Below are 12,281 nucleotides of genomic sequence, written 5' to 3' on the forward strand. Positions count from 1 at the left end.
GACATTTATGTAACAGGGAGCACCTGAACTAACTGAAATCTAAGTAAGATGTGGGGAAGGGAAGGGGGGCGGGGATGGGGAAAGGAGTGGAAAAGCTTGGTTGTCAGTAATTCCTTACCTATAATAATTTCTAAAGCTGGCTAAGCACCTAAGCATGTGCAAAATTGCACAGACTGAAGTCTTCCTCTGGATCACTTCCAAGACATTAATGCATATACTATTATAATTAATGAGATTACAGATTTTGTGAAATCCCATTGTTTCCAACTCAATGTAAGAACAGTAATTTTGGAGGGGTCAGTTGCCTTTTCTTATCCAAAGGACTTGCGCCAATGTAAAATTACTAAGTAGGAGGAGAACTGAAGCATGTCACTGGAAACTGGCCAATTTAAGTCTCTGGAGATATACATCTGGTTTTATAGTTCATTCTTTGATATTTTTCTTTAAAAGCCTGAAAAAGTACAACCAATTGAATACCAATTAAACTGTTACAGTCTCTGCAGGGCTTTTTTTCCATTACAGGTTCAATAACCTAAATAAGGCATTTTAGTTACTTCTACAGAATCCAAATTTTAAAAAGCACCCCCACACACACAAGCCTTTGAATGCTGAAAAGCCTTGTTTATAAAATCACGTTTTGAGATCAGTTCTGAGGAAACTCAGAAGCAACAGGGCAGTTATATATCTGATACAACGGCTAGCAGATGGGGATCGTTTTGAAGAAAGGCACCGCTTTTGTCCCACTCAGAACAGCTATATTTTTGACAGTGAGTCAAAGCGAAGTACATTCAGCCATTGCAGCCTCAAAGGCATCCGTCAGTTACAGCAAGGACTACTGTAAAGTTACAGCACTTGCATTTTGAGTTATAAAGCAACCTGTGGGACTGCCTGCTTAATGTTTGCAATTCAACAGATACTCTTTACCCCCTTTTTCATAACTTAGATATTAACAGAACAGATTAGTTGGACACTTTAAAAACTGCCCTACCCAACTTTCCAGATGCTGCAGACCTACAAAGGAAAAGGCAGCTGGTACCAAAATAAAATCTTTGGGTACCAAGCTTGCAGACAGGCAAAACCTTAAGCCAAGAAGCGGTTAGATTTCCTGTTCTCTGCCCAGACTGTAAAGAGGATGTAATATTTCATGGTAAAAGATTGCCATGGAAGATATTTGCCTGCACTTTTTTTTAATAAAGTCTATTTGGCAGCTATAGGGGAATGGACCATTAGGTATTTTTCCATCTCTAGCATCTATTATTCTAATTTCACATAGGAATAGCAGTCCAGCATCCATCTGTAGCAGTGAAGGCTAGAGAGGTAGAGTCAAGCACAGACATAAAAACACAGGCCGCTGAAACAGCGAACGTGATCCGTTGTCCATATCTTGTAGCCAGTAATCTGATAGTCTAGCCTCTTACCTCTAAGGCTGAAAATATCCATCAACATAGAGTGGGAATCCATTTCTAGAAGAAAAAAACGAAAACTTTGAAAATAATATTCTAGGCATGTGCTGGAGGTACCTCACCACCCTGTCCTCTGTCTTTGTGCTGATGTGTTGCATCCTGTGAAGAAGGCTAAGACAGACTCTCTGAAATGTTGTGATATTTTTCTCTTCACCTTGTCACAGCTCTGCTGAGTGATGGAGGAGGATCTGAATGGTCTATTCTCTCTGGAGTGAGAGAATAGTGTCAACACTGCTCTAGATTTCAGATCGGGCAAAACATACCTGAAGGTGACATGGAAGAAGAGTAAGTTTTAAATGACATCTCCATTCTCATATGACTCCTGTGAAGGTCTGCCATTTATAAGATAAGGCTTTCTTAAAAATTAAATGTTATTCTTGTGTCTCTTATACTGAATATCTCAGCACCACACTCGAATAAGGCAGGCACTTATTTTAGATGTGGAGTGATAAGCACCAATTACTTACCAGTTTAATGAAATTCTATGAGAATGTTTTAGTCCCAGCACCATCAGTGCTCACAGACTAGTGATGCTCCATAGATAAATTAGTCTTTCTTGACATTAGCAACCACAAGCATTCAGTTTTTTCTTTGGAAACCCTAATGCAGTTAAGTCTTTTTTGTGGAAAAAATCTTTCAGACAAGATTCGAAGGTAACTACTACAATAAAGGATTAATTCTTTTCGTTTCCTAGGTCTTGATCTATTTACTGTAGTTTGGTATAAAATAAAGAGTACCTTCCTTACAAATGACAAGTCAGAGCGAATGAAACCAATCATGCAGATTGCAACCTTTGAAGTTTTACTTGAAGATCATACTAACTGTTCAGAAAAATTTAACAGTCATTGACAAATCCACTTGCATTGTTGCTCAGGGTACTAAGCAGTTTGCATAACCTGTATTTTGTTCAAGAGAAAGTGCAGTATATTGTGGACAATTACTTTACAGTTCACCATGAATTTCCCCACTAGTTTTAAAATCAGTCTTTCTTCCATGTATTTTCAGTAGACTCCTGTGGATCACTGGTTCTTTGCAGTTAGAAAGCAAATTATGTAAATGGTGCCCACAAGTACTAAAATACTAAATGCTACAGCAGAACCCTACAAAATTACTACTTTCACAGATAGATCCAGATTTAGATTTAGAGATCCAGAACATTTTACTTCCCTGATAACCTAGCACAGAAGAAAATCCCAGTGGATGTACGGGCATCGTGAGCTGGCTGTGATAAAAGCTAGAAGAAAAGACGGTGGAGTGGTTTGGGAGCTAGCCTGAGACTTCAGAGATGTTAGTTTTCATGCTCCACTATGATGTCATGAATGACCTTGGGCAAGTCACATTTCTAAGATGGGAATAGTATTTGTTCCATAAGGATCCTGTAAGGACAAATGCATTCAAGAATACAAGACACTCAAATCATGGAATCTTAGAATCACAGCATGGTTTGGGTTGAAAGGGGCCTTAAAAATCACCTAGTTCCAACCTCCCTGCCATGGGCAGGGACACCTTCACTAGACCAGGTTGCTCAAAGCCCCATCCAGCCTGGCCTGGAACACTTCTAGGGATGGGGCATCCACAATTTCTCTGGGCAGCATGCTCCATTGCCTCACCAACCTCACAGGAAAGGATTTCTTACTTACATCTAATCTAAATCTACCCTCTTTTAGTTTAAAACTGTTATCCCCGGTCCTATCACTACACTACCTCATAGAGTCCCTCCGTGTCTCTTCTATAGGCCCCTGTAAGTACTGAAAGGGCACAATAAGGTCTCCCTGGCACCTTCTCTTCTCTAGGCTAGACATCCCCAACTCTCCCAGGCTGTCCTCATAGGAGAGTTGTTCCAGGCCCCTGGTCATCTTCGTGGCCCTCTTCTAGTCCCACTTGAGCAGGTCCATGTCTTTCTTATGTTGCAGGCCCCCAAGCTGATGGTTTATATAAATACATAAAATAATTATTCAAGCTCTGTGGCTCGAAGCTTTGCGGGATAAGGAGTCCTAGGATGCCACATAATTTGTAGAAAGAATGTCCACAGCACTACATAAAAGGAGTCTTCACCTGTATTCCCAAAGGCAGGTGTTCCACATGGGAAGATGTTCTCAGCCTCAGAGATGAATACCTACTCGCATTTTACATTTGAAGAAACCCCCTTGAGGCTTCAGGCAGGATATAAAATCTGGGATACTTGCTGCAGTCACAACTGCTGCTCTGTCACTCTTGTACCAGTCCATCATCTCAGCACATAGGGTACAAATACCCGACACACACAGCATCTCATTTCAAACACCTCCCAAAACACCTCTGTATACTGCTCTTCGCTGGGTAGCTGACTTAACCTGCTACACAACACCACTGCTGCTCCATACTGTTCAGGGTGGGAATAGCTAGTCAGTGTTTCCACACACTGAATCTGGTTTATGTCTTGCTACTCCAACCTTACACACACAGACAAGGACTGTATGACCAAACCACACTCCACACAAAAAAAAAAAACCCTACAACCCAGCACATCCTCACACCAGCTACCCAGGCATGTTCTTTGAAATGCCTAGGTCACAAAGTTGCAGCATACAAACTAAAGGAATCCCAGGCCACTCCTCATTTGACAGACAGATTTCTCAGTAAAAATCAGTAGCCACTGAGATGCAAATCCAAATAGGACAAAGACCAAATCAGAAACACATTATATTCCAAAAGGGCCAGTTTCACAGGGCTGGAAACCGTTATGAGCCAAATCAACTTGGAGAGAGGATTTTTGAAAGGAAAACAGAAGTAATAATTAAGACGTAATAAAAAAAGAAAGCACTGAATACCTAAAGATCCACAAACACACACAAAAACCGGAATTTTTTGCTGCTGTGACACACACTTTGGCTGGACCTTTCTACACCTTAAAACCCTCCAGAAGCTGAAGAGATGCTGCGAGTGCCCCAGGGCTGCAAATCTCTTCACGCCCCTCCAAGGTGCAAAATCCCATGGACCAAAAGTCCAGTTGCGGCTCCACTACTGATCCTCATGGTTCCTCTGGGTTAACTTTGGCACACCCAGTCCCTGGATCACAACAAGAAAGCTCTCAGCAGTCACAACATAACTCTTCATTTAAAAGGAAAATACAATAAAGCATAAGTTTCAAGCAAGTAAATAACCCCCAAAGGCAATCCAATCCTTCTCACTTTAGTTTATCTTTCCTTTTCTCAGACATGGTCAATCTGTGTTGAGAGAGGCAGCTAATGACTTTTCTGCTTCAACCTTCCACAAGTTTACATTTCACAAAGCCCACTGTGACACAAAAGCCCATCAGCCACTTTCCTTCCTCTGCCAGAAGGTTCTTGGGCGATTCAGCGAGGAGCTGCAAGGTCTCTGCAGTCAGCCTGAGGTCTAGGACCTATGTGACAGAGACCACAGCTTCATGACCACAGCGAGCTGATTCATCAGCTCACCTCTGATGGAAGGAAATTAACTCCCTTGTAGTAATCTTTTCTGGCAAAAAGAATAGTTTTCTGCTGGCTTAGTAAACTAAATTGGCACAAGAAAGGCTCCAGTAAGAACCAGAGTTGGTGCAAGAGTGGGCAGCGCTGCTGAGCATGGTGTGAGAAAAGCCAGGAACAGGGAAAAGGCACAAACCCCCTCTCCTTTCAGCAGCGCTGGACTGTCACATTAGCTTCCCTGCTGTGAAACCGCAGGCTGAGGACTTGCTGTGGAACAATAAGTCATCTTTCATGAAATGTAATCTGGTACTCCCAAGCAGGATTCATTATCTCACCCTTTAGCTCCCCAAAGCATCATACATATAAAGTAACAATCTAGCGAAAGGGGAAGTAAAATTAGCCATACAAATATTTAGATAACTCATGAAAAAAGAAGTAGGCAGCAACTCATAGAAGTCATAAGCCAGAAAACTGATAAGGCGGCCAAAACGACAAAGGGAAAAAATTCCGTCACCATCAAAAGACACTAAGAAAGGAATGATTTTGATGTTTGGGTGTTTGCTCTCCTGTGTGTTTGTTGAATTCTCAGGTTTTGCTGTATATCAAAACCAAATTGGTTCAGTTTTGGATGGACAAAGTAGATGAAAATAAAGAGGCAGAGCTATTTCATATATGATCTTATCCAGCATTATAGAATCTGGCAGCAGCTGATATATATATATATAAATGAAGGTGAGTTAACTGGCCTCACTGTAAACAAAGAGTTTCAGTAAAAAAACAGACATTACCAAATAGAGTAAAATGAGAAAGTCCAAGTCATGCACATCCCAGAGCTCTAGAAGAGCAGACTGACAAGTGCTCTGGACTTATTCTTCTCCATTGACTAGAAGGAGACTAACGTGACTGCTTGACATGTAGATGTCGACATGAAAGACTACGTGAGTCAAACCACAGACTAAACATTGTCAGTATGTTGCAGAAACTTAAGGTATCTGGAATAAAGGGAATGTTGTGACAGTTTTGTAAAAAACAAAGTACTTGTCTGCCAACTTGATCAGTGGTACCAGTCTTGGTATGAGACCCAGGTAATAAAAATAATAATAATAATAATAATAAAAGATATTAAAACAATCAATACCACTCAAAACAGGTATCTGGAAAGTAGGCTTCCTCAAACTTGCAGCAATTCCTGAAAGCCTGCTATGTGAAACTCTAAAAACCAAAGTCTTGTACGGCTTAAACTACCCAAATTTTGGATGTGTCATTCCCAAACCTTGCCTCATTTCCATAAATCAAGAGAGAATGAAGTATCATGGGAAACAATACACTATTTTGTCCCATTTGTTGGTAGTGACTTAAACGAATAGCTCTTGTTAATTAGGTATACCTTTCTAAAGTACAAATGATTCTTAGCAAGATGAAAAATCAGAGGAAGGATTCAAAACTATTCCACATCTTTTTGTTCTTGTACAGCTCAATGAATTAAAACCTTTAACATATTAAACTAAAGTTGTATAATATTCATCATTTACTAGGTTAGTTTGTTAAAAGCTTTAGTTTTTTCAGGGACTTCAATTCTTTATCACTGTAAGGATCACACAGGCCTTACTGTCAGCAAAGAGCTTTCTATATTACCTTTTACCTAAATTCTTTTCTCTGAATGGCACACATTATTACCACGGAATACAGTGGGAATTGCTCATGCAAAAATGAATGCTCCTTGCGGCTTATGTTGCAGACCTTTAGATTCTGACGTGCCAGACTAAGAGTTACAAGTTGATGGAAAAGCAAAGCAACACATTAAAATATTATTTTATTATTTCAAAAGTGGGATTCAAGACTTGCTGATTGTTGGTAATTAGAAGATGATTAAACAATGTATCTTTTAAAAGAAGTGTGTCCAAATTCGTATCTTGGTTTTGCACTGATACTATAAACGGGTGGATTGCGACAGATGTTTTTAAGGGCACCATCTGAAGGCAATGGCTTTAAAAAGAACTTGTAAGAATACATTATCCTGAAGAATATTTTCTGCTCATAATAGCATGAGAAGAAAAAATTCACTTGCTGTTACAGAACTCAAGATGTGTTTGCAAAGGTGGCAGTCAGGGAAGAAGTACCTCTTGCTCACAGACTGTGCACATTTGATATGGAAATAGCAAGATGATGGCTCAACATACACCCCAGTGCTGCCTCTCCTGACTGAAAGACAGGCTGGACTACAGCGGAGTCATATCACTTTCCTCTTTCTGCCTCCTTGAGATGACATTCATTCCTACCTCAAAGCATCCTGAGAAGGAAAGAAGAGCTCAGTCACCATGTATTTCCCCTGTTCCTTCAAAGCAGCTGGGAGGCAAGGTGAGGCAGCCTGTCAAGCATCTGCTCGCACCTGCTGAACAGTCGGTGGAGAAAACCAGCAGCTGACGATGACTAGGAGCACAACCTTTAAAAACAAAGCCTTCAGCCCAGCCGGGAATGAGTGAAAGGGTAGGTCTGCTGTAGGAGATCAGAGGGGCTGTATGGCTTTCTGTGCCAGCAGGTACAGCCTGAAGACAGAATAAGCTGCTGCCTACACTGACCCCTATGATGCTTTAGCAGTGGCTGCCTCCCTCACAGTATTCAGATCAGCCAGAAATTGTAAGTGGTCCATCTGGGAAAGCTGCTGTTGTATATAATGATGAACAGAATATACCATAAATATAACTGGCAGTATTCCTTCTCCATGCAGGAGGTGCTCCAGGCAGGTCAGCAAGGTGCTCAGAGCACCTGCAGCAAGGAGCTCCTGCCATCCCCTCTGGCAAGTGCTGGCATCTAAGCCAACATGCTCACAGGCAGCTTTCAGATGCCCTTGTGAGCTGTGGCCTCATCCCGTGCTGTGCTGGTGAGGAGGGCAAGGCCACGGGGAGAGGCTGTCAGGGTCCCATGGTACTGCCTGCATTTGGAGCATTGTTTATTCTCTGTCTCAGCATGGCCATGAGCAAGGGTTTAGCAAGCTCACCAGCTTCCAGAAGACTCTCCTGGTGAGAGGGAGGAGGGGAAGAAACATGGGCCACTTGCCAGAGATAGATCTGTCCAATTTAAAGAAATGAATGTAATTGTTTGTGGCAGTAGGAGAGCTTGCAGCTGCTGGCTCCAAGAAGCCTGGACAGTAAGAAAACATGGTGCCAACGCTGCTAGAATTAAGCAAGCGAGGTGAGTACCCAGCAGCCAGGACTCAGGGTGCTCGGTGGCTGCAGTGACAGGCTTGCACACCCACCTTTGCCGTTTTGAACTTTTATTTCCCAGTGTGGCAATGCTCCAAAATCCCTGCTGGCTCTTAACACGTAGAGTAGCTGGTATGAAACAGCACTTAAAACCCCCACCACCCTGCAATCCCAACCTTGCCCTGCACAAGCCAGAGGTCCATCCTGCAAAGGAGAGCCCCAGCACGCAGATGCCCGCTGTTCCAGCTCAGGGAGGGGAAAGGCAGGAAAAGCACTAACAACTGTGTAATTATAAAATTATGTTTTCTTTTTTGTTTGTTTGTTTTGAGTTTGGGGTTTTTTTTGCCTCAGAAGATAAGAACAGTTGGAGAAGTATATGCTGTGGGGCCTCAGCAAATCTACTGGCAGGATTTGCTGTTTGAGGCTTTCATCCATCCAGTTTTAATCCAAATTAGTAGGAGCTTCAGAAAGGGATTCTGGCAAAGTCACAGCTGGAAAGACTTTCATCATTAATTCTGCCAAGCATATAAAAATGCAATTGAGAGAAAAAAAAAAAAGAGAAGCAGAGTGGGATATAACAGTTCTTGGCACAAACATGTTTTGGTTTGCTTTTAGTGTAAAAACAAAAACCAAAAGAAAACCTATATTTAATTAAGAAATAGTCCATATCTTTGTTGTCTTTAACATCTTTACATAAGGCTAAAAATGCTGTTCTATGGTTATTACAAAATTAATTTTTTACTGAGGTAGAAATTTTCTTTGCTTTATGAAGAGGCAAGGCGGCTGGGGTGAGAGGGGAGGTCCCGCTTCCCTTGCCCCAGCAGCACAGGGCCTGTGCGGGTTTTTGGCAGGTCATTCCCCGTAGCAAACAGCAGTAGTTTATCAAGTTCAGCCTGCAGCTTGTCAGGTCGTTCCAGCCAACACCAGAATGGGAAGGCAAAACAATCACAGGTGGTGTTTGGGCCCTTACGCGTTCACCGCTGTCCACGCCAGCTGCTTTGCAGTTACAGGGCTGAGCAGAGGCATCACAGGACTGAAGAAGCTGCTTTCCAGTAACTGCTATCGAAGAACCACCATAGGTGCACATGGCAACTCTGTGGCAGCTCCTGTTGCAAGCTGTGGACACTAAAACATGACATTTTGCAAATGCCAACTTTGGCAAATATTCACTGATGAAGGGAACCAGCCTCTTTTAACATGTAATCTCATTGCCTTTTTCCAGGGGGTGCTGTGTTAAGGAATGAGGTTCAAGCAAAGGCATACAAGTACTCTCTGCCACATACCTATTTTGAAAAGAGAGAAGAAACTTCCCTTTCCTAAACTGCTAGGGGTTTGTTTATTATCAAGAGGCAAGGTTCTCTCCAAGATAGGACCGTGTGCCCTATGGTGCTGCTCATGACTCTGGTTATCCCAGTCTCTGCCACAACTGTTCCTGCAATAAATACATTGCATCTGCCTAGCACTTCTCATCGCAGGATCTCACAGCTTTACACAAACAGCCTCAAAACAAACCTGTAGACCAGAACAATTTATAAAGGCATGAACTGTGGCCAAAGAGGCATCATTCCACCCATCACACACATTCACATGAAGAACAGGAACACAACTCAGTGGAGGAGACTGCCTGTGTGTAAGGACCTATCCCTCCAATTGAATAGATCCAGCTACTCACAGGACTTTCTCCACATAGCTATGTTTCATCTCTAGCCAAAAATAACAATATTTTATGAACCTTCCCCATTACTTGTCAAGAACATTCATAGCTAAATTTATCCTGTAGTTCAATTACCCACTTGCATTTCTCTTAGTGCTGCATTCAGTGGAAAAAAAGATACATCGAGGGTTTGCCTCCAAAATGCAATCATCAGCGTAATTCGCAGTGTTCAGTGGAGATCTCTCATATCAGTCTCAGGATAAAGCAAAGACACTCAGGGCTGTCCAGTCACGGCACTGAACATCCATCTTTAGTCATCACTCAGAGATACCCCATTTCAGGGAGAGATTTATAGAAGGAAGGATGATTAACTGCTACATGACTATTTTGCCAACTGTGTCTCCTTACAGTTGAGATTGTTTAGTTAGGAGTTATGGATTTGATCAGAATCAAGTACTTATCCTATCACATACAGTAACATGACCTGATAATATGCACTTTATTAGTGAAAGATTTATTAGAATGAACCTGTGAAAAAAGCATTTAAAATTAGAATTTTATACAGCAAGTGGCATTTTCATTGAAAAAAAACCTGCAAAGTAAATTTTAAATAAAATTTCGTTTTGGAAAGAATTAAAACAGTGATAATACTATGCTGTTCGGACATCTTTAGGAGGCAAGATGATTTTTTTTATTTTAACCATTTTATGGAAAGCAACAGAAACTTTGGATTAGAATCTCAGATGATCATTGGCAATCATCATATCTTTGTGCAAAATTCTCTTTTTCCAGCACCTGAAAATTGAATGTAAAAAAATTAACTTTTCTGGAAGCAAAATGTCCTGATCCTACCCAGCTGTATTCAAAATACTGCTTGTCAAACCTGACATACAGGGTCGAAGCCTCTGGTGCCTAGGTCTGCTGCGGGTTGTCAGCAATCTGTATTGCATCTTCTGGGCACCTCGCTGAGTGTACAGATTCCCAAGATCGCAACAGTGGCAGTAAGCAGTAAGATCTCCCTCCTTATCAATGGATTTTCCCTTTCAGCTGCTCACCTCATTTTAAGCAACCTATAAGAACTAAAAAAGATCTTCCCTGGCAAACCTGTCTTGAGGTCCAGTATCCTTAGCATAGTCAGATTGTCCTCTCACTGGGACGTGATGAGGCCTTTCAGCTAACAGAGCGCTGCTGTCCTGTTGGAGTGGTGTCCTCCCCACCCAGAGGCTCAGGAAAGCTGTAACTGATTAGAGGCACTGTGCAAAGTAACAGCAGCCATGACAAAAAACTATAATGGAAACAGTTGTGAGGATACATACATAAACAGAGATTTTTGCAGCCCAATAAGCCAATAAGAGAACATCAGAGAAATATATGTTTTGTGCATATATATATATATACACACACACACAAAGAGTAGCATGAAGGCAGGTATGATACATTTTGCTGTTTTAAATTATGCGATCATCAAAATCAACGAAATCAGAGAACAAAGTTAAAAACCCACATTTTTTCCAAATAGTAAACAGAAGAGAAAGGCAGAGAAGGATACTGGTCTCTTCATTCCCCCAGCTACCCACAACTATTTTTTTTAGGAATAGGAAAGAAGTTTCCAGGCTGAAAAGACAGCCTTGTTCAACTCTGGACCTCAATTTGCAGACCAAGCTAAACTGCAAAGGATGAATACATTAAGTTTTTCTTCTCTGTGAAGGGATGGAGAGTTAGAAAAGCAAACCATGGTGGTGACAGGAGCCAAGCCAGCAGAGAACGACCATTGCCTTTGAAGACTTCATCAGCCTCCTGTCAGCTAATTCCAGAGCTTGTTGTCTGGCAGGGAAACCTGTAACCACTGTGTATCACCTGCTCCAGCCTTGCCCACTCCAACTGGACATTTTTGTCTCTGGAAAGCCTGTGGCGAGAGGACAGTGCAAAGTCACAGAGTCACCATCTCTGTGACACCCTTCTCTGGCTGGTAGCCCTGAGACTGTGGAGCTGTCCTGGGGAAATATGGAATGGAAATAACCGTTAAGAAGAAATCTTAAAAAGCAGTGATAGAAGGAAAGAGAAGATTCAGAATTATTAAGGTCTTTCCTCCTTATAATATCTCTACAGTTAAGTAATATCAGCTTCAGAGAAAGCCCATACTTTATCTTCTTAGCAGCGTTTTTCAGTATTTTTGGACAGGTAAGCCTTGACTGAGAATTCAAAAAAATTTGACTTCCTTCTGCCAACTGCCATGCATATGGAGACCTATGACCCTCTTCTAAGTCACAACTCTGAGCTAAAATATTAGTCTAATGGAAAATGAAGAGACGCCGAACAGTTAAGGACTTCCACCAGTCTTCCAGCCCTGCTGAACAGGTAGAGAAGGAAGGCTGGATCCACCAAAACCAGACTTCAAGAGTTGCTGTTGAAGTGTCTGTACCAGTGAGCAGACATTGCTGCAGCGCACGGTAGCGGTACAAAGTCGGGTGCTGTGGGAACAAAAAGCCTGCTCTGCTAGAGGAGATGTTAGATGTTAGATGTTGTCCTAGTAAGA

This window comes from Falco cherrug, chromosome 6 (genome assembly GCF_023634085.1).
Source record: "Falco cherrug isolate bFalChe1 chromosome 6, bFalChe1.pri, whole genome shotgun sequence".
NCBI classification, from domain to species: domain Eukaryota; kingdom Metazoa; phylum Chordata; class Aves; order Falconiformes; family Falconidae; genus Falco; species Falco cherrug.